At 45.9% G+C, this 24,512-nt stretch overlaps 1 long non-coding RNA gene across 1 annotated transcript in view; it reads right to left on the bottom strand.

The window, feature by feature from the left end:
- Positions 1-18,584, bottom strand: part of LOC142925516 (uncharacterized) — a 37,376-nt gene extending 18,792 nt beyond the window's left edge. The window contains exons 1-2 of the long non-coding RNA XR_012942462.1: positions 18,380-18,584; positions 16,445-16,541 (exon numbers count right to left, since the gene is read on the bottom strand). This is a non-coding gene — a long non-coding RNA (uncharacterized LOC142925516). The remainder of the gene's footprint in view (positions 1-16,444; positions 16,542-18,379) is intronic.
- Between the last annotated feature and the right edge of the window lie 5,928 nt (positions 18,585-24,512).

Consider the following 24,512-nt stretch of genomic DNA (forward strand, 5'->3'; position numbering starts at 1 on the left):
GTGACGTCACTGCCACTTAGTGGTGAATGGTAGTTGTTATGCATAAACATGCATGCTTACATATACACTAATATACTCAAGATAGTGTTAATGACTAAAGTGAGTTATTTTTTATACCTGGCATACATTCACTAAAAGTCATTGCTGTAAAGCAATCTAATGTAAAATATAAGTCTATTTTTCATCATATGATTCCATTCATACCAAATTGATATATTCTTGGGAACCAGCGTCGCGTCAAACCACCAGGATGTTTGAGAATTACCAATTGATCCTGCATATCATGGCCTGGCGTTAATATAACAAATTGAATAACTGGCGCAAAACACCCACATATAAACATCGTAATATTACGCTGTTTCTTAATTTGGTATAATGCCTGGAAAATATAAATAAGAAAGCAAATACTTGTGGAATTTCAGATCGGCAATCTGGCTGCAGTGAACTTTAATCCAGGCACATTTTGGCAAATTTCCACATTTTGTATTTGTCTGGGCATCTGCTGATGGTCGTTCCTGATCGGGTGATTAACTGGCTGGTGAATCTGCAAATCTCTTTTTGAATCAGAACCAACTGTCAGCTCTACCCACCGGGGTCTTTGACCGTCTAGTGAATTTGAATGAGTTGTATCTGGACAATAACCAACTGCAGGCGATACCGCACGCTGTGTTTGACCAATTGACTGAACTGACGCGACTGGATATGGAAGCTAACCAACTGAAGTCCCTGCCACCAAAGATCTTTGACAAACTGGGGAAGCTGATGCATCTACAGCTGCACGCCAACCAGCTGACGACCGTTCCCACAGGGGTGTTTGAGCTCCTGGTGAATTTACAGAAGTTATATTTGCATGCGGACCAGTTGTCGACCATTCCTGTTAGGGCTAATATTCAGGGAATAAACCAGCTAGATTTATAAGTAGCAGGATACTTCAGAATAGCATAACCAAAGTGAAGATAAGTCATCCAAAAAAGTATCACCGAGTCTCTGGACCATGCTAAGAGGGTCTGCACAGTGGGACGTTTGGCGTGTTATACACGTTGGAGGACACCCTTCTTGCATGCCATGGAGGCAATTAGCTTAGTCCTGAATGTTCAACAGCTCGGAGTCATTTTATCGTGGCCTTTACGATCCGTCTCCGAGAGATGCCGCTTAGACGGGATGCATGGTGCTGTTGTTGTTTGCGAATGTTCCTTTGTATCCGATTTGTGGCGAAAACTCCGCCGACGTCTCCATCGCCAGCAACAGCAACAATGGAGCGAGGCGCATGGGGGATTTGTCTTGGCCGTTCGGTGCTCATGAGCAGCGGCGCTCACCTCCACTGGCGGCCCAAAGCCACTGCTGCCTCCACCTGCTGCTACTGACTCACAGCAACAGGTGCAGCCCAGCGATGTCGAACTCACGTCACTGATGGCGAAGGGCCTCCACTCGAGGACGCTGTAGCGAGACCTTATGGAGTGTATTTGGCATACTCGTCAACACTGGTCATACGTCTTGGCAGAAGTGAGAGTACCCAAAATTCTCCTCGTCGCACGTGTTCAGCCGATTGAATAATGGACTTTTATTAATTCATACTGCTGGGTGGATACGGGGGGTGGGGGAGGCTGGGGGGGGGGGGTTGCAGGGAGGATTTAAGAAACGTGCACCATGGTTTTGATTGCCGCACCGAAAGACTGCACCGGCGACCTTGGGTTTGCAAGTCCAGTGTGTGGACCACTACCTTACAGCAGCACCCCAGTTACTAAGGTAGTAATTGTATTATTGTAATCATTACAGGCCATCGTTAAAGTTTCAAACCGGCACACATTTCTATAAGGGGGGGTCCGAGTTTCGCAAAAAAAGAGAGTGGAGACAATTATTATGGACAAGAAGGCCACAATCGTGCATTATGTAGCTGACGACATATGTATACAATCCACAATTGAAAGAGCTCACTGTTCTCCCGTTAATGCTCTTCCACTGGTTTAGGTCCACACGTAAGTCAGCCAGTGTAGGCAACTTTTCTGCTCCTATGGGCAGCTCCGTAAATTTGGACTCACCCAGGTTAAGGTCGCGTAGACTCACCAGCCAGGTCAGGGTCGGTATTCATTCCGTCTGAAAGTATTCCTGAGGTCACAGCCTAAGTCGAGTCGATGGCAGCTTGTGGAACTATACAGATTACTTAATACTGCTCTGGCAGGCAGTGGTGCACAAGCACAGATAGCAAAATAAACTCAACAAAACACACACCACCATAAAGGGAAACTATATAGCAGGTGACGTTTCGGGCGACGACCATTCTTCATAGCACGTAAATGTAGGTGCCTGCAACGTCGCTTTCATATATTTTCACTCTAAGGCAGTGCTATTAACGATTGTCTAACATCTTCGTGGAAGTGAAGTCCAGTTTGAGCCGTGTACTTCATTTCGTCATTACCTTCGTCTATTTGACTTAAGTTAGACCATTATTTGTTGTTCAATAGTGTCGTAAAATATGGATAGACAAGGGGATAATTAATTGTATATGTTTTAAACAATGCCAATCCACTGACAAGCTGGATCGGTGAATAAAATGTAACCAGTGCTCTTTGTGGTCGTTGACTTTACATTGACTTTGCTAGAGTCTTCGTAGACCAGCAGATAGCGAGTGTCTGAGGTTCATGCGCAGTGAGGAACTTGCCTCTCCCTTCACTGGGGTGATTAGCCGCCTGGTGAATCTGCAGCATCTGCATATGTATAACAACCAGTTGACGAGCGTTCCCAGGGGTGCGTTTGACAAACGGAGCTAGCACTGCCAGAAACGGGCTCTGCTTTGTCGATGGGCAATATCAGCTCTCATAATTCACACGATTCACCATTTATTATTCACTCATGCTCAGTGACACTGCAGATGACACCATGACGATGGTGATGACTGTGGATGTCAATAACGCGGTAGCTTTATAACCTGAACGCTACTCGTGCCGAGTGTCATCTCTACCTAAGTGCTTAGCGAACAAGCAGAGACCGTTGCTGGTAGTACTGGCTCCGTTTGTCAAACGTGTCCCTGGGAACACTTTTCAGCTGGTTGTTGTTTAAATGCAACAGCTGCAGATTCACCAGGCGGTCAAACACCTGAGCGGGGAGAGCTGTGAACTGGTTGTGGCTTAAATCTAGTCCTGTCAGCTGAGCCAGACGGTCAAACACCCCGACGGGGAGAGACGCGAGTTCCTCAATGTTTAGACACTCGCGCTCCGCTGTTATATGAAGACTATAGCACAGTGAATGTAAACACGCCTATTAAGAGCATTGGTTATATTTTATTGACCCATCAAGATTGAGAGCGGATTGGTATTGTTAAAAAAAATAATGAAAATTCCTTTGTCTATTCGCTGCTGGATGAAGTGACCTTATTTGACAACCCTGGTTGGTGGAGGGGGAGGACGACTTATTTAAATTTAGATGAAAAGACGAAGGGAATGACGAAATTAAATAGATAGAGCTGGAACTGGACTAAAATTCCGCTAATAATTAGATTAAGGAAACATATAATAGGCGACGTTGCGGGCACGTACATTTACGTGCTATGAAGATGGGCCATCGCCTGAAACGTCACCCATATTTTTACCCGTTAGGGCAGTGTGTGTGTGTTGTGTTAAGTTTTGGTTACGCGGCTGGTTAACACACAGTGAGGGATTTTGTACGTTTTCCCACTGACAAAGAAATGATCAGTCTATAATTTAAATGGTAGGTTCATTTGAACAGTGAGAGACAGAATAACAACAAAAAAAATCCAGATAAACGCATGTCAAAAATGTTATAAATTGATTTGCATTTTAATGAGGGAAATAAGTATTTGACCCCCTTTCAATCAGAAAGATTTCTGGATCCCAGGTATCTTTTATACAGGTAACGAGCTGAGATTAGGAGCACACTCTTAAAGGGAGTGCTCCTAATCTCAGCTTGTTACCTGTCTAAAAGACACCTGTCCACAGAAGCAATCAATTAATCAGATTCCAAACTCTCCACCATGGCCAAGACCAAAGAACTCTCCAATGATATCAGGGACACGATTGTAGACCTACACAAGGCTGGAATGGGCTACAAGACCATTGCCAAGCAGCTTGGTGAGAAGGTTACAACAGTTGGCGCGATTATTCGCAAATGGAAGAAACACAAAAGAACTGTCAATCTCCATCGGCCTGGGGCTCCATGCAAGATCTCACCTCGTGGAGTTGCAATGATCATGAGAACGGTGAGGAATCAGCCCAGAACTACACGGGAGGATCTTGTCAATGATCTCAAAGCAGCTGGGACCATAGTCACCAAGAAAACAATTTGTAACACACTACGCCGTGAAGGACTGAAATCCTGCAGCGCCCGCAAGGTCCCCCTGCTCAAGAAAGCACATATACATGCCCGTCTCTAGTTTGCCAATAAACATCTGAATGATTCAGAGGACAACTGGGTGAAAGTGTTGTGGTCAGATGAGACCAAAATGGAGCTCTTTGGCATCAACTCAACTCGCTGTGTTTGGAGGAGGAGGAATGCTGCCTATGACCCCAAGAACACCATCCCCACCGTCAAACATGGAGGTGGAAACATTATGCTTTGGGGGTGTTTTTCTGCTAAGGGGACAGGACAACTTCACCGCATCAAAGGGACAATGGACGGGGCCATGTACCGTCAAATCTTGGGTGAGAACCTCCTTCCCTCAGCCAGGGAATTGCAAATGGGTCGTGAATGGGTATTCCAGCATGACAATGACCCAAAATACACGGCCAAGGCAACAAAGCAGTGGCTCAAGAAGAAGCACATTAAGGTCCTGGAGTGGCCTAGCCAGTCTCTAGACCTTAATCCCATAGAAAATCTGTGGAGGGAGCTGAAGGTTCGAGTTGCCAAACGTCAGCCTCGAAACCTTAATGACTTGGAGAAGATCTGCAAAGAGGAGTGGGACAAAATCCCTCCTGAGGTGTGTGCAAACCTGGTGGCCAACTACAAGGAACGTCTGACCTCTGTGATTTCCAACAAGGGTTTTGCCACCAAGTACTAAGTCATGTTTTGCAGAGGGGTCAAATACTTATTTCCCTCATTAAAATGCAAATCAATTAATAAAATTTTTGACATGCGTTTTTCTGGATTTTGTTGTTGTTATTCTGTCTCTCACTGTTCAAATAAACCTACCATTAAAATTATAGACTGATCATTTATTTGTCAGTGGGCAAACGTACAAAATCAGCAGGGGATCAAATACTTTTTTCCTTCACTGTATAATATCTCTGAACAGGCGCAGTCTCAGGGGTTACTGTACAGATGGATGCGTCTCGCGATTCACAGTTTACGACAGGGATTTCGGACAAATCAGTAATTTAGGACAAATCAGTAATTTAGGATCAATTATATACGCTTCATAAACAGACAGTTTTAATTTGTATGATGAACACCCACCATCCCAGTGTCTACGATGCTTAAAGTTTTTCATTGAACATGTATTACTACCACAACTACAGCTACAGCGATTTGGATTCAGTAATTAAACTGTTAATCTTGCTTCTACTCTGCCTATCACTTAAATGTATACCATTATTCAATGTAGAAAGAGCGGCTAAACAGTTTGTGGTGCCACAGCAGCGAAGCCGCTCCATCGGAGCCATGCCTGCAGCTGTGATGCCGCAGCAGCGAAGCCGTCCTGCCGATGCCGTGGCCGCGACGTCGCCACTTCCGAGCGACGGGGCCGACGCTGCTCTTCCCTCACCACCCCCCAGATGAACACACACCCCCACATCGTGCCCCGAGGGGAGGTCACCTGGCCAACAGGTTTTCACCCAGAAGCCCTCTCATGGGACCAAACTTCATGGTTTCCTGCGACCAAGGAATTGGGCGACCTTCCCCGAGGCTAACTCGCACCGCGATGCCGTGACTTGGGTTGTAAATATATGGTCACGACGGGGCTGCTGAGCCACCGCGGGTAGAAAACACACAAAACACACACGGCTCGGTAGGCAGGTAGGTAGGGGGGGATAGAGTCACGAACGGTGGGAAAAACAGGACTGGTTCCCTGATTGATAGGACAAATGCGCTTGTTAAGAGGGTAAAAAGTGGACGTCTGAGAGAGCACCGGCCCAGGGAGAGTGGCGGGAAATCCGAGCCACTTAATTGGACAGGAGGCCAGCGGATCAGCGCCGATTTATCTTTGATGTAGAGGACAACAAAAAAAGGAGAGAAGGTAGGGATAGGGTTAGTTCGTGTTCTACTCAAGCCAGCGCTCGGGGCCGTCGACTTCCCAGCCACTCGAACGTCCGTGTGATGAGTCGAAGTGCAGCGAGGATCCGACTCAGCAGCTCCGTATGAGGCGAACCATGAGTACCCGAGAGTAAGATATTGAGGCCATTGTGAGATTTTCCTGGGAGAGTGATTCGAAAGAGGCGGGACAGATTGGGTCTTAGACCATCGGGAGATAGGTTAGACCTGCCCTGCTGACTCAAACCGACTCGGGTAATTTAGCCTCGGACTCGCTGAGAATAAACTGTTGGTGCTGAATAAACCTTGTGTGGTTTCTACGAGGGTGGAACGGACGCATGGTGGTGTGCATCGTTGTACCCTGTATTTGTGCGTGAGTGTGTATTTACCCACGTGTTTGCGCTCGCCCATGCATGTAGCTCGTGGTTAGCGTGTGCGTGTGGTGAGCGGCGGCGGACTCATACAGGGGCACATGAGATTACTCATACGCCCTTGTGTTTAAAGTGTGCGAGAGGCAAACGGGCGGCGTACGCGCGAGATTATTCGTGCGGCCTTTTTTTAGCGTGTGCATGAGGTGAACGGGTGGCGTACCCGTGAGATTGTCCATACAGCCCTTTAAATAAATCTCCGAGACAACGCCCAAATCGGCTGCGCGTGTGCAAGTGATGTCCCTACCCTCTGACCCCCGACCCCCAGTCCCATGCGCGCGATTGGCGTGCGGCATGGAAGAGGAGCGACGTCGGATTTCGGGTGACTGTGTGTTCGTGAGTGTGCGCAGAGAGTGTGTAAATTGACCCCAGGTGGCTAAGTGCCAGACACGAATCATGCCCCGAGGGGCCGCAGCGAGGGGGGGGGGAATTGGTGAGCAGTAATCCTCTCCAGGACACGGAAGAGGGGAGCAGCGGGTCCAACGTGAGTGAGGAGCCGGTGGTCAGCCTCCCTGACATCAGCCTCCCCGACAAGTTCAACTGACTTGTAGTTGTAGACCGCAGATCACTCTCAGCTGATGAGACAGCCATGGCCGGGAATCGAACCCACGTCACAACCTCGACATCTTGCTCATTCTGTATATACTAGCCTTTTTCCCATCCTAGGACGGAAGTTGTAATATTAAAGATGTACATTTGCATGTTCTTGTATGATTGTAAGCTTTTTGTAGGAATTGTTGCATATAAATACAATGTTCTTAACTGAAAAAATGAAATTAAGGACTTTGGAAGATTTCTCGGTATGCAACAGTGTGTGAATCTCTTATAACTGTTCAAAAGGTTTCCCTGCAGTTGACTATCCTTGATGAACACTTTGATCCGCCGAGGATTTTTAGATTTAGACAGAGCACACACAACTGTCCATGGGAAAATATGGGTTCATCGAGGTAAATTCCCACATTTTCAAAAGTCTGACTCTGGCACTTGTTGATCGTCATCACATATGCAGGAATTATCGGAATTTGTCGTCGTTGCAGTACGAAAGGAAGAGTGACATCACTTGGAGCTAGGTCAATTATTTTTAATAAAATTTCAATAAAGAAACGTCAAATTTTAAGCGAATTTCCGTAAAAAGATGTTGCTCCCCTCGACCTGGGGGGAGTGTAAAAGTCCACCCACTCATGATTATTAATGGCGGGGGGCTCTTTTGCAGTGACGTCACGTACGGATGTAGCACCGTGCTGTGTATATTTATTTTTGACCGTCACTTTCTGTAATGAAACGTCATATTTGAAGAGAATTTGCGATATCTTTCCACTCGACCTTGTGTAAAAATCCATTCGCTCATTAACGGGCTAAATGTCTCACTAACAAAGCCAACGTTGTCCCTTTCTCTCGATGTGGTGGTGGCTCTCGTTTTTTGTAGAAGTCTAAAACTTGCTGTGATGTTGCGTGTGTCTCTCTTTTGTGTCTATTTATGTGTATGTGTGTTTCTCTCTCGGTGTGTCACTTTGTGTGTATGTCTCGGTGTGTGGGTGTCTTTCTGTGTCTCTGGGTGTATCCCTCTGTGTGTGTCTCTGTATGCGTCTCTGTGTCTCTCTCTGTATTTCTCTCTCTGTGGCTGTCTCTCTAGGTGTTGTCTATGTGTCTCTCTGTGGTTTTCTCTCTCTGTGTCTCTCTGTATGTGTCCCCCTCTCTGTGTGTCTCTCTATACGTCTTGCTCCGTGTGTTTATCTGTCTGTGTCTCTCTCTGTGCGTGGGTGTGCCTCTCGGTGTGCGTCTCTCCTCCCCTCGAGGTGGTGTAGTTCGTTTTTTAACGAGCTGGATGTTTTCACTAGCTTAGCCACCGTTGCGTTGGTGCGTTTGCATTGACATGCTAATCTCTCATAATACAAAAGCCACCGCTCAGGACTTCCACCCATCTCGGTCGCCTCTTCGGATTTACCACTCGCTTAGGCACAATCTCTAACCCCCACCCTCTTCCTCTTGCCCGATACGGCTACCCCCCCCCCCTCTCGGCTCTGTATATATAAGGACCTGTTTCAGCAGCCTGTTTCTCTTTCCCACCTGAGGACGACTGCTTGTGTGGCGATCAAAATGTCGTGATCTATTATTATTTCTACGTGACTTTACCGAAAGAACCAAAGAGTACAAATAATGTAAGTTAGAGCAACCAAATAATTTAAGTTATAGCAACCAAATAATATAAGTTAGAGACCAAATAATATAAGTTACAGATCAACCAAATAATTTAAGTAACAGCAACTAAATAATGTAAACGCATGATTGTAAACGTGGAGGGCACGACCGGAAGAAATGGAGAGGCATCCACAGGGCTACCAGAGGGACCGAAATCACACGGAATCCAAAAACACCACGGCCATCGTGAGGGTGCGAGATCAAACCCATGTCCTCCTCCGTACAAGACGAGGGAGATATCATCTCCTCCCCAACACAGTGCACCAATATGCACACATCTTGAAGGGGCTTCACTATAGCAACTCTATATTACAGTAAGAACCGCGTGCTATCCGTGTCAATCACTTAATGAAGACGCAGTTAACCGAGATGTGTTGGACAAAAATATCTGTCAACTGCACCCACAGAAGTGTTTGACAAACTAATTTAGCTCAGAAAACTGAACCTTGTGAGACAACTAGCTGAAAGCTATCCCAATGGAAGTTTGCAGGGTGCGTGCATCTGTAGTGACTGATTGCTACTGTGTGGTGCCGGGCTTACGAAGCCACGGCGGATAATGTGTTGGCATTATGTGTAGCCCACTAGCTGGGCGTAGTACCAGCCCTAGCGGGGTTTGGGTGAGCGCTGGTCAGCACGGAGGCCCCGCGTACAGTGTGCGGTACGGGCTCCAGGTGAGGGAGCGAGAGGGAGTGTCAGCCAGCCAGGGTTACGTTGGGGCATGATACACTGGTTGACCTGCCGACACGTGACCGGAAGATATTGGAGGGGGGGGCACCAGTGGACGGGGGCCGCTGGGTGGTCACGTGGTATAGAGGAGCTCTCGGTGAGCCTTCGGAAAAGAGCTTGAGAGATCTAGAAGGTGGGCAGGGCCAAAGGCGGAGCCAGCCCAGGCCGATATACTAACCGGGGCCCCGTGAGGGGCTCTTCGTGGTGCTGGTGATGAAGATCCACGTCGGATAAAATGAGCCTCTTGCCACGCGGTCCGGGACCCAGCTTGTGGTCCGGGATAGCGAAACGTGTCTAGTTCTGTCATAGCCATAGCATGGCTAGATGAGCATTCAACACCCAAGTGTAGGTTGTGTTATGTCATGTTGATTTATTGAATAAATAATGTTGCTCCAAAGACAACGTCGGCGACTCAGTTGGACTCACTACACGTCTATAGAGCTGGATGTACAATGACTATCAGTGTCAAAGTAATACTCATTACATGTGAAAAAGACCAAAGTTTTCCAAGTGCTGCTTTGATTACATATTCACGATCACACATTTTAGAAGAACAGGGTTCAAATGGGTATTAAGCATCCAGCTCTAGCGATGCACGTGCACCTGGGAATACTCTTCAGCTGGTTTTCTTGCAGACTCAGATAAGCGAGCTGGGTCAGTTTGTTAAATACCCCAGCAGGTAGAGCTTCCAGATTATTATTGTACAAATATAGCTGCTTCAGATTCATCATCTGATCCAACACGGCCGCAGGATTGGATGTCAGTTGGTTGTCATTCAGACCCAGCAGAGTTAGCCGAGTGAGTTTTTCGAAAACCCCATTGGGAAGAGTGCTCGGATTTTGACTTAAAATGTTGGTGTCTGCAGGAATTCATATTATTTTGTTCTTTCGGTAAAGTCACGTAGATATAAAAATAATACAATTAAGGTGAATAAAAAATATAACTCAGCTCACCTTGTATCGTCAATTAAGGACATCTCACTGTCCCCAGGTGATTTGCTCGTTAGTTTAGATGTAGTTCCTTTGTTCAAAGTTACTGTGCCAGATAACATTGCAATCATTGAAGATTTGGTCCAACAAGGATTGAATGGTGATGTACCGCCCTGGTGAGACACTGCCTTACCAATACATACTTCACCTGGAATGGAACATTCTACAAACAAACTGAAGGCACCACAATTGGTTCTCTTATCACCGGTTGTAGAAAAAATTTATCAAAACTTTTGAGATGGACGCCATCCAGGCATCCACTCTACGCCCGTCCTTGTGGAAGAGGTTTATGATCAATTGCAGCGTCGCCAGATGTACCAGGCGGTCAAACACCTCCACGGGTAGAGCTGACAGTTGGTTCCGATTCAAAAACAGCTTCTGCAGATTCACAGGGCGGTCAAACACCTCCTCAGAAACCACCATCAGCCGATTCCCAGACAAATGCAAGATGTGTAAATTATCCAAAATGTGCCTGGATTAGTGTTTAAGACAGCCATACTGCAAGCCTCATATTCCAAAAGCATTTGTTTTCTTACTTACATAGTCGAGCCGTTATAAATCAAGACAATGCGTAATATAAATGTTTTATTAATATTTTGGCGCTTTCCTCCAGTGTATTCCAATTGTTATATCAATTCTAGGTCATGATATGAAGGATCATTTGGTAAATCTCAAACACCCCGTCGGGTAGAGGCGTTGCTGATTCCCAAGCAAATGACAACTTTATGAATGGAATCATGAGATAAAAACTACACCGTGATATTTTGTATAAAATTGCTTTAAAGCAATGACGTTTAGTGAGTGTATACCCAGTATGACAAAACTACTCACTTTCATGAATAACGCTACCTTGAGTATATTAGCGCATATCTAGGTATGCAAGTTTGTGCCTAACAACGGCGATATGCCACTAAGTGGCAGTGACGTTACTGCGGCACTTGTGCCAGGATATGTGCACTTTAAGGCCACGTAAAGTGTCGAACACCCGCTGGCAGGAGGTGATGGGACAGATCCAGGCGCCATGGGTTTGCAAAATGAAATGAATGGCTGATGCACCATCTGTATCCCGACTGCACCAACTTTTCTTGAAGGCACTCCCGCTCGTTGTTGTGAGCATCGCGCTTCTGCCCTTGGTTGTTGTTGGAGGGCAACTGCCCCCAACTGCCCAGTAGGGTCCTTCACGAGCCTCCTCCACAGAGGCCGATGTTGACACCACTTGTACCAGTCATTGGCAAGTCCACTTGGCTCCATATCCTCTCGTACCACATCATACCTTCTCTTCTCTAGCCCAAGCCACGCCCATTTAGCCCCCTCTTTCCGGCCGAACAAAATCTGGTTAGGCATGCGGTGACTGGGCATATGGGTTTCATGTAGTGCATTAGTACTTACATATACACATTTATAATTGTACTCGTACGTATGTGTATTGAGTACATTATGTGCATGTTTGTGTATGCGTGCACGTATGCTATATGTTAATAATACCTTGGTCTAGGACTCTTGAGAACGAAGCTCCTTTATAAAATATATTTCTTTAGAAATTAATCGATTAAAACGCGTCAAGTTTTAAATGCTGCCTGTGTCTTGTAAACTCAACCCAGTGGAATTAATTTTTTTATTTAAAGCTTTCGTGACTGCAGGGATTCATATTCTTGGTTCTTTCGGTAAAGTCACGTAGAAGGAAAACAATAAAATAATAAAAATATAAACAATAAAATTCACGACATTTCGACTGCAACACAAGCAATGATCATCAGGTGTGAAAACCACAGCAAGAAAATTTGAAAAAAGTGGCGTTTTTTTAACGTTAGCACCACGGAGAGCGATTTGGCAGTTATTCAGATGGACGAGTCCATCTATGTTCGGAAAAGTGGAGGGGGGGAGACGAAAATAATGGATGCCAGATGGCTTGCAAGCCAAATGGCTTGTAGCCAGATGGCTTACAAGCCATCATGAGATTCGTTCAGAGGCTATCCACATATACAAACACAGACAATTTCAACCGAAAAGATGGATTCTAGCTTAACAATCATTGGAAGGATTTGATAAAACATTTCGGGTCTTAATTGATTGATCACGCTTAAGGTGGCTTTCAGACCGCATCCATTATTTTCGTCTCCCCCCTCCTCTTACTGAGCATAGATGGACTCGTCCATCTGAATAACTGCCAAATCGCTCCCAGTGTGGTTTGTTTGCTGGACACAATGAGCAGCCAATCAGCGAAGAGCTTATCCGTGAGTCTCCCTCACCTCGGCACGATCAGCCACACGCTTCCCCGCTCTTCCCTCTCCCGCCTGCCATTGCTCGAGCTCCTCGTCTTTGTAAAATGTCATCGTGGTTTTTGCAGTGATAAAGTGGTTTTACTACCCCCGTTATATCATCCAAACGACCATCTAGTGCGAGTGGCCTTACTGGGCAAGACGTGCGGCGTGAATCTATCTATTTGGAAACGAAAATTCACAATAAAGAGGGTAGAGGTGGGAGAGAGGAAAAGTGAAGTGGGGTGTTCGCTAGGGTTATCACAGTCCACCTTAAGACTATTTTAAACCCAGACAAAGTGAAAGCCACTGTGCAGAAAAGTTTTGTTATTGTTCCCCCCATGTCGGAAGTCCTGGAGCAAAATCATTTATTCATGTTAATTTACTACGTTAAACCAAGTTCTGCATTGTTATTGTTCTCACGTCGCAATCTCTGTCTGTGTATATATCTTCAATAGAGTATGTATATGTAAATTTAATCACAACGCTATCAGTAACAAACGATTCACGTTGCAATCAAGCGTCATTATGTAACCACACCGTGCGACGCTGGAATCGAGTTTCCAATGAAGCGAGTGGATGGGACCCCCTGGGTCAAATACCCCCTGAGGCAATCGCTTTATGCGATTGTTTCCCAATTCCAGGGCCTAGGTGTTGTCAGGGATCCCAGTGGGAACTGAACTCAGTGGTTTGTTCCAACAGTTCGTATTTCGAGTCCAGACCATGCGTCGCACAAACACTGCAAGACCGAGACTCTAGCATAGACCTCGCCTACTCCAGTACTCAATCATCGCTACTCCACCAGGAATTTTACCACTAACCCACTCTTAATAACGCATATGAATAATATAAATTAAAATTATACGCTAAATATAGCACAATAGTAATATTAATAAAGCGCAACTAACACAATTAATGTATAGTTGCAGAATATCTCATCAGCTACATTGCTATTTCATATGGACGACTATGCATTTATGCACAAAAAATACATTTTGTACACCAACTAGTAGATACGCAAGATCTATTGTATGACCGATATAACTTGCGTGCTAATTACAGGAATTACCTGTGCAGTCATTATCAATCTGTGCCGGCCAGAGTGGTGGAGCGTTTAGCTTAATTTGGTTAGAACGTGGAGAAATTCCACTGCACGTTTTGAGGAGGGGTGCCACTAAACACTACCGGGAATTATCTCTACATGACCTATGTTCTAGTGTGATGTCACAACCGCATTCCATGTCATCTAGAACGTGTCCATGTTCCTAGCATCACTGTTTAATTGTCCACAGTGCTGCACGATGATGTCGATATAAAGGCCGTCAGGGACGTTCTTCAGATGCTGTTTGTGCAGACTCAGAGTCATGAGCTTGGTGAGTTTGTCAAAACACCCGGCGGGGAGAGATGTCAGCTGGTTATTAGAAAAATACAGCTCCTTCAGATTTATGAGGCGGTCAAACACCCCGGCGGGCAGAGCCGAGAGTTGGTTGTCGTACAGACTCAAGATAGTTAGTTGAGTCAGTTTGTCAAATACCCCGGAGGGTAAAGCAGACAGTTGGTTTCCATGCAAATACAGCTTCTGCATATTCACCAGGTGGTCAATCACCCCCGTGGGATATAACAATACGTTTTAACCTTTCTTTGTATTATTTTATTGTTCCCTTCTACGTGACTTTACTGAAAGAACCAATAATAATAAAACAGTTGTTAAGATATTAAAACACCAAACAACATCATTTTTTTCAAGGAATCCTGTCTGTATTAACCACACGTACTTGTGGCGAACATGCAAAAAAATGCTCTGATAATATATGGATTATGTTGGATATCTAAATTTTTCCAAAATTAATATCAATACTAATATTCGCATATATATTCTTTGTAATGACCCGAAATAATGAATAAAAACACACAAACCCAAAAACATGTATGTATATGTAAACTTAATCACAACGCTATCAGTAACATCAAACGATTCACGTTGCAATCAAGCGTCATTATGTAAACACACCGTGCGATGCAGGAATCGAGTTCCCAATGAAGCGAGTGGATGGGACCCCCTGGGTCAAATACCCCCTGAGGCAATCGCTTTATGCGATTGTTTCCCAATTCCAGGGCCTGGGCGTTGTTAGGGATCCCAGTGGTAACTGAACTCGGTGGTTTGTTCCAACAGTTCGTATTTCGAGTCCAGACCATGCGTCGCACAAACACTGCGAGACTCTAGCATAGACCTCGCCTATTCCAGTACTCAATCATCGCTACTCCACCAGGAATGTAACCACTAACCCACTCTTAATAACGCATATGAATAATATAAATTAAAATGATACACTAAATATAGCACAATAGTAATATTAATAAAGCGCAACTAACACAATTAAGGTATAGTTGCAGAATATCTCATCAGCTACATTGCTATTTCATATGGACGACTATGCATTTATGCACAAACAATACATTTTGTACACCAACTAGTAGATACGCAAGAACTATTGTACGACCGATATAACTTGCGTGCTAATTACAGGAATTGCCTGTGCAGTCATTATAAATCTGTGCCGGCCAGAGTCCGGTCCCATAGAAACTGCGAGAGAGATTTTCCCAGTGCTCACGCTTATCTAGAGTGAGGCTACATGGAGGAATGTCACATTCTCAAAATCAGCATCATCATCTTACACACAAATATACAGGGCATCATATTCATATATTCAGTGAAAAATACTCGGAGACGTTCAGCCCTGCTTTGTAATCTCTACATACAAAAGCGCATTCCTGCTCATGAGAGCTTTGCGATGTTTGGCTGCCTGTTCTTTAATGAGTTCCTTGCTCATGTGTTCTAGAAGGAACACGAGTTCTGTTTGACTACGCAGGTCCCAGTGAGAGATATAGAAGGTGGGCAGGGCTCCATGCATACCTCATGCTAATTTTGTCCCATTGTCACTCAGCCTTACCTTCTCTGCCTATTTAAGGCAACTTTACTGTGTGCTTGTCTCTGTGCTGGCTCGCTCTACTTGGTTGTCTGTGTGTGCGGTCTGTATTTTGAGTTTCATACTTTACTTGCAATTTAGCAATCTTTTGAAATAGCGTGATCAACCGGACTATGCGTTAATTGTGTTTTGACCGACCGTCTGTGTTGCTTTACATGGTTTCCAAAAATTTTGCTAAACCCTGTTTGTCTGGTATGCTTCTCTCTCCGTGTCCCCTGTTGTATCTGTGTCAGTTCCCCCCACTTGGGTGTCTGTATATACATCTGAGGTTATGTGTCTCCCCTCTCTCATAATTAGCTCTTCTGTACCTGATGGCTGCTTGTTGCAACCGAAACGTCGTACGCTATTATGTTATTTTATTATTTCTTATTTATACGTGACTTTACCGAAAAAAACAAAATAATTACCAGATCATCGCATACATAACGTGGTTGACCAATAGGGAGGCATCTCTGACCACACCCGGGCATCGATCAGCCTCCCATTATATCTGTAGCAGATGGGAATTATTCCGGTACAGGCATTGAAGGCTTAACGAACGACGTGGTCCAAAAATTTGTAAAAGAATGTGGGAGGCAGAGGACATCCCTGTCGCACCCCAAGGTGGAGAGGGAATGGCTCCGACTCACATCCACGTAGTTTGATGTGCGGCCGCTCACCATCATGAAGGTTCTTAAGGATCGTGAGCAGAGGGTCAGGGACTCCAAAAGCACGAAGAGCAACCCAGAGCCCAGGCCTACTGATGGTATCATAGGCCTTGAAAAGGTCAATAAAGCACACACATGGACTAAGACATACACATGGACTATAGGCACGCAAAGAAATGGACTTACACCGACTAACATGGAGGCACGCACACACAGCGACTAATACACGCACATGGACTGACACACACACACATTGACTTACACACACCGACTTACAGGCACACATTGACTCACACACAGACATGAACTTACACAGACATATCGACACACATACACGGACTGTCACACGGACACATTGCCATACACACATGGACTTACACACACATGGACTTACACACACACTAACATCGACGGTATGCACTATGACTACAGCAGTGCATACCGACTGTGGTGGTACCTGCTTTCACTACAGCAGTGCACACGGACTGTGGTGGTACCTGCTTGAACTACAGCAGTGCAAACCGACTGTGGTGGTTTGTGGTATCACTACAGCAGTGCCTAGTGACTGTGGTGTAACCTGCTATCACAAAGGCAGTGCATACTGACAGTGGTGGTAGCTGGTATCACAAGAGCAGTGCATACCGACTGTGGTGGTAGCTGCTATGATAACAGCAGTACATACTGTGGTGGTACATGGTTTAACAACAGCAGTGCATACTGAATGTGCTGGTACCTGGTATGATTATATCAGTGCATACAGTGGTGGTACCTGCTTTAGCTACTGCAGTGCATACGGACTTTGGTACGTGCTTTCACTACAGCAGTGCATAGTTAATGTGGTGGTCCATGCTATTATTACAGCAGTGCATAGTGTGGTGGTACCTGCTTTCCCTGCAGCAGTGCATGCATAGTGTGGTATAAGCTGCTATGATTACAGCAGGGCAAGCGACAGTGGTGGTACCTGCTATGGGTAGAGTAGTACATGCCGACTATAGCAGTATTTATCGACTGTACAGTAGTACATGGTAACTTTATAGCAATATATATCGACTCTGCAGTAGTACATGCTGACTGTATAGCAGTATTTATCGACTGTACAGTAGTACATACTGACTCTATAGCAGTATATACCGACTCTGCAGTAGTACATGCTGACTGTATAGCAGTATATATCGACTGTACAGTAGTACATACCGAATATAGCAGTATATATAGTGACTATAGCCCAAAATGCTCACGTGACAGAGTGCCGTGGTGTGGCCGTCAGCTCGACCGAACGCGCATCACGTGGCAGGGTCCGCCCCCCACCCCCACGCAATTGTCAGTTGGTAGGTCGATGTCGCGCAATAATTAAATAATTATATTAATGTCACTAAATCGCTAATTAAACTAATTTAAAGTTGACGGATGGGAAAACAGAATAGCCCATTCCCACCGCGGGGCTTGGGGCGTGCCACCCGGCAAATGTTTTAGTCGGAAAACCCCACCGTCCGAGAGCCAAATCCCCCGCAAGCGCGGGCGCGCGTAGACTTTCATATATAAGATTCGAAATCAGGTAATTAGCATGTGTTTACTCTATAAGGAATTCAGTTGTAAGAAGTATTACTTAATAATACGCTTCCATGCAACACTTAGCTTGTAGCCGTCAGAGCTGTTAAAATTATTTGTAAGTGTCTCAATTTCAATGGATTCTAGAATTAGTTTCGGCCAGTAATAATTAGTTTTACACAACGTTATCAAAATCAATTGAGTGTCCGTATTCTCAAGCATGTCCCGCAACTTCGACATATGTTTTAGTTATTCAATATTTCTTTGGTGTTCTTTTAGTCGTATGCTAATGTTTCAACCCGTCTGTCCAATTTAGCATCTGCCACATAAGCAATTAAGCCGATACACACCTTTTGTTGATAGCTTAGGCAAGTCATCATTAGTACAAGTGTAATGTACCTCTCAGAGACGCCGTCTTGTCTTCTGTATATTTATTAAGAATATAGTCCAATAACAACTGAACAAGTAATCACAACTGACTCCGTACTCTTAAATAATGAGACAACTCTATTCTGAGACACACAGCTTCCTATCTCAAGACAACTCGCAGACGATGGAGCCAGCCCGATCCAAGGTGACGACGACAACAGTTCCCCCACACCAAGCAGCCCCAAGCCTCCGCTCACGCTACTATTTATCCTCGCTCGATCCGGCCACACCCTATTCCTTAATCTTCCTCACCGCACCTGGCCCTGCTGTCCCCCCCCCCCGCCGTTCTCACACTTCCCCGCCATTGGATTCCGTCTCATTAATCCTCATTAGCTCCTCCATTCCGGCCATTGGATCATTATCCTCATTAACTCGTCCATTAGTAACCATGGTCCCAGTAGCTCGTCCATTAGAAACCATGGTCCCGGGGAGCCACACTGTCCCGCTATCGCTCTGCACTATCATTACATCACCCCCCCCCTCTTAAAAAATAGCCATCGTCGGCTAACACAATTTCAGACAATTTCCTTCTAGGCCGAATCACCCATTTACCACAACGCATACCGATCGTAAAGACTGTGTCAGCATGTCTCGATGTGAAGACAGGGTGTCAGAGAGACTGGAGGCAAAGACAAGGTGCCAGCAAGTCTGAAGGATCTTGGTTGGGAAATTCCCCAGAGGTCCTTGATTGGGAAATTCCCCAGAGTGTCCAAAAGAGACAGCTGAAGAAATTCCCCCAGATAATCCACGAGGATAAAAGCAGGTTAAGAAGGTATGTTCGGGGCTGTTGAGAGTGACTCGGGCCATCGTCTCTGTCTTCACGTCGTCGCTGTCTTCACATCATCACTGTCTTCATGTCGTCACGGTCTGCTCGGTCATACGATCTCCATGTCGGCATTATCTCATGACGACGTGGTCCCAAGCTACGTTACGTGCAATGAAATAAACCTCTAAAGCTCAAGTCCGGAGTCGTTACACAAGATACTAGTCTTGAATTTCGTGTACCGTGCCAAATCTTACTCTCATTTTTTTATTTTTCAAGATATGGTATTTTTGTTTGAATAACCTGATCACTTTTAGCAGTATTGCTGCTCCATCTTGGTTTGGCATTCAATGCTCTGTTAATTTGAGCATTATTGTAGGCATTTAATCGTATAACCCCCCCTCCTCCGCCTCTGATCTCTGCACCTGATGGGTTCTGTGGTGATTCATCTTTCTCTATTTAAGACCGGAAGCAGGTGAATTGCTTTACTATCCTGGCAAATCGCCCGATGATGCTGGATGGTATTGCCAGCAAAACGTCGTATTCAAATTGTAAATGTTGTGGGTTTACTCTCCAACAAACGGGTTGGCTGAAGTAATAACTTATTGGCGCGTTGCTTACATGACAAACTTTACTGGCTGTGTTGGGTGGTGGAAGGTGACAACACATTTATACTTATGCGATCTAACCCAAAAACCTTTATTATGACTAATATTGGCCACGAAAGCCTACGTGTTAAACAGAACTAAACCGGTCCGTTGCGTCAGTTTGTCAAACACCTGCTCAGGAAGAGCCTGAAGCTGGTTTCTCTCAAGGGCTAGAATAGTCAGCTGGGTAGAGCTGTCAGCTGGTTTCTTTGCAAAAACAGCTCTTTCAGATTCACCAGGCGGTTAAGCACGCCTTGGTTAAAGGTTGTTTTAAGAGATGAGGTAATTCATTTAATGCAAACTAAGCAGCTACATCCTGCACTTGTCTGATGATTGATCATCAGAATGTGCACACTTTTCAGTGTGTATGTGTGTGGACACGTGTTCCACGTGTGTATCGACACGTGTTCCACGTGTATGTGGACAGGTGTTCCACGTGTATGTGTGTATGGATACGTGTTACATGTGTGTACGGACACGTGTTGCACGTGTGTGGCGACACGTGTCCCACGTGCGTGTGCACACATTCCATTTTACGCAGGCAGTGTAACCTGTTAGAACAACACGTGGGGCGTGGAAAACAATAATCAGGCACGTGCAGCATATAACCACTTAGTTGGCGTGTGAATGCAGGTAAATGAGTAATCGGCAAAGACGTAGTGTGGTGGGTAGCGGGACCTGGAGTTTGGGACACTGACTTAGAGTATCTATATAAATGCATATTAATATTAGTAGTCAATGCATTGTTCATATCACTATTGTGCTAAATGTAATGGACACTTGTAGTTCTATAATGCGTATTCGTTATTAATAGTGGGTTGGTCGTAATTGTCGTGGCTGACAAGCAACGATTTGGCACTGGAGGAGGCGAGGTCTATTATGGAGTCTCTGGGTCTCTCTCAGAGCTGGGAGCACGCAGAGCCACGTCCTTCACGACGTCAACACTACCATCACCACTAATTAGACCATTGAACTATTACTCATATAAATGGAATGCATCAAACATTAGGTTGCTAAAAACGTGTATATATTGTCATCATTATCAATGGATTTAAATACTCCCACGGCTACTGCCACCATCGCTACTTTAGCGAGAGCAGCAGATCCCTGCTTTGTGTTGTTAGGCGGTGCATGGACACAAGCAGCTCTATTCTAAAATAGCGCGTCGTGTTGAAACGCTGACTGCGGTTTCCATTGCTTATATTTAACGCTAAACACGGAACTAATGAGTGCTTATCGACGGAAAAGTGGTGGCAGATCGTTATCAAAAGAGCCTGTGGTTTCATAAACACTCATCATAAAAAGTGGAGACCGTATTAACGCTGTTTGCATACAATTATCAAATGTGTAGCACAATGAGCACGCGTATGATTTTCTGGAGAGGAAAACATACGTTTTTATTAAGTACAAGATCGTGCACAGAGTTTATTTTTTTCACCCGCACTGATTTTGCCCCTAACCTCATGAAGTCCTCCGATTGTTTCCATCTTGACGCAAGCTGACCATGCCGAGTGAGCACTCTTATTTAGGACTAGCGGGACATACCCGACGTTGCCCGGGCGAAAAAGACACACAGAAATCGACTTACACACACAAACACATCGACTTACACACATGCACACAATTGGACTCAAACACATACATCAACTCACACACACATCAACTTACACACACACATATGGATTTACACACACACATAGCGACTGATACACACAACAACAACCGCCATTCGCCACTAAGTGGTGGTGACGTCACCACGACGCTTGTGCCAGGCCATGTGCACCTTGAGGCCACGTGAAGTGTCGAACGCCCACTGGCAGGAGGTCACGAGGTAGACCCAGATGCCACAGGGAGACTGACTGAGACGACTGGCCGATGGACCACCTGTGCCCCCTACTGTGCCAACTTACTGTGCTTTAGCCACCCGGAGCTCCACTCATTGTTGTGAGCATCGCTCCTCCGCCCTCTGTTGTTTTTGGAGGGTGACTGCCTCCAACTTCCCAGAAGCGTCCTTCACGTGCCTCCTCCACAGAGGCCGATCCTGACACCACTGGTACCAGTCATCGTCAAGTCCACTCAGCTCCACGTCCTCCTGTACCACATAACGCCATCTCTTCTCTAGCCCATGCCGCGCCCGTTTAGCTCCCTCGATCCGGCCGAACAAAAGCTGTTTAGGCATGCGGTGGCTGGGCATGCGGGCTACATGACCCAGCCAATGCAGCCTTGCCTGCCGGAAGAGCTCACTGTTGGGACTTTGTCCACATCTTTCAAGGATTTGTAAGCTCCTCACACAATCAAGCGTGGTTAAACCCAGGATGGATCGTAGGCAGGCCAGCCTAAATGTTTCTAACCGGCGAAGATGTTCCGTTAGGGGTGTCCACGTTTCGCAAGCATAGAGAAGGGAGGGAATGACCGTGGCCTGAGAAGACCTGAAGCTTCGTGTGGAGTGATAGACCAGGTAGCTTCCACACAGCGTTACGCAACCGATGAAAAGATAATGCCGCTCGACTCATTCAGAGTGAGACCTCAGCTGTTAAATCGGAGCCGGTCATGAGCACACTGCCAAGGTATGGGAAACTCTCCACTCTCTCCACAGCTGCCCTATCACCAATTCGGAGTTGTGGGGGTGGAGTGTCCGATGGTTCAAAATACCCAGGCAGGTGCTTAGTTTTTGTGGGGCTGATAGTAAGGCCCAGGTAAAACTACGTTCCCGGGAGTAAGAGCCATTCCCTGTATACCTTGGGGTGCGACAGGGATTTTCCTCTGGCTCTCCTACACCGCTGGCTCCTCTCGGTGGAGCTCCGCGACAATGGACACCGTGGCTTGGAGGAGCTCTGCGAGGCGGGATTGTGCTGTACAGCGCTTCCTCCCTGACGGTGGTGAGCTGTCGCGTGGATGGTCGATGCGCTGCTCTGCCGACGGTGCCTCACTTTCATTTTCTGGAGTCACCATCCCCGGGGCAGTTTGAGGAATGAGTTTGTCGTCCTCATCGTCCAAAGTCCTTGTATGTGGTTTGCTTTGCGTAAACATAACCTAAGAGGGCTAGCTTACTAAAGAACGTTTGGCCTCTTCCGACACCAGTTGTAGTGGGTTCAACTGAGTCGCAGACGTACTCTTTAGAGGCAACACATTTATTAACACCAACACATGGGGTAACTGCCCCGTTACAGAATAACAATTTATGGTGGTGACTACCAGGCTAACTACACTATTTACACCATAACTAGCTACAACGTACCGGACCCCAGCTTGGGTCCCGGTCCATGTGTTGGAGACTCTGTAGGACGTAGAACGTATTTCATCAGGATGAACAACAGCGCCGGTCCCTCTGGGGGACCCGGCTTATATCCTCTGTGGCGTGGCTGGCTCCGCCCTTGGCGACGACCACTTTCCAGAATCCTCGAGCAGGATCTCGACCCTGACACGTGACCACCCCTAGCCCCCACTTGGGGCCCCTGTGTAGACTTAACCGGTCACGTGTCTTCTGGGGTCAACCAGAGTGTCACGTAACCCCATCTCCATGTCCGGCACTCCCACACCCTATCCTGTCGGGGTCGGCACTGCACGCCAAGCGTGGTGCCATCCAGTGCTATCGATCAGCGCTAACCGAGCCCCTTTAGGGCCGGTACTGCACCCACATCCAAGTGGCGTTCGCGATGTCAATACATCGCACGCCGTGGCTCTCTAGGGCCGGGACCACACAGTGACATCCGCGATGTCACTGCAAATGTTTTAAGGGAGCTGAAAATATGTGTCTGTTTGCTTGTGACCACACGAATGAGAATTGCCCCCTCCCACCGACCTAACGTGTGTATTTTGTAAATAACAATTTAAAAGTAGCACTTAGTAGTCGGGGAGAAAAATCGTGTTGCTTAGATGAACTGTCATCAAACATTGGGTAATCCCTATCATTTATATTAAATAATAGTTATGGTAATGAGTAAACATCAATGGTAATACATTTTTTAAGGGAGCTGCAAATGTATGTGTGTTGCCTGACGTCCACACGAATGAGAATTGCACCATTCCCCCCACCCAACGCGTGCGTTGGGATGGGCGCGCATGCCCATATGTTTGCTTTGGCGCGCTAGGAGGCGCAAGGTAATAAATGATTAACAAAAAAACAGCACTACATCGCTAATTAAAGTACTTTAAAGGCGATGGACGCGAAATCAGAATAGCGCTTGCTCACCACGGAGCTTATGCCGTGCTACCTGTGTACTTTTTATATGTATACCCCACGGTTCACGAGCCAAATCCTTCGCAAGTTTCGTCCACACACAGACACAGAGACAAATAGACAGACAGACAAAAAATGCCTTTTATAGGTTTGATGGTGCATGCAGTAGCATGGTGAATTGACAATTCATTGACCCTGAATAACAAAATATGTTGATATTTCAAGTATACTCTTTGTTTTTTGTTTGTAAAGTCACGTAGAAAATTAATAGATCACGACGTTTCGATCGCAACACAAGTATCCATCATCAGGTGAAACAAACAGCAGGAGAACTGCTGACGTAGGAGAAATAGCTGCTGCAACTAGAGTTTATATAGGATTTTGGTGGGCCCAACCCAAAGTTAAGTGGGCGGAGCTAGATAAGGAATTTGTACGTAAATGTACATGTGAAAGATTAGCATGTCAATGTGAGACGGCCCAGCCACCGGAGGTGTGCCAATGAAAAAATTAGCA

Source organism: Petromyzon marinus, chromosome 21 (assembly GCF_048934315.1).
Source record: "Petromyzon marinus isolate PM22_M1 ecotype Great Lakes invasive population chromosome 21, UKy_Petmar_22M1.pri1.0, whole genome shotgun sequence".
In the NCBI taxonomy this organism is placed as follows: domain Eukaryota; kingdom Metazoa; phylum Chordata; class Hyperoartia; order Petromyzontiformes; family Petromyzontidae; genus Petromyzon; species Petromyzon marinus.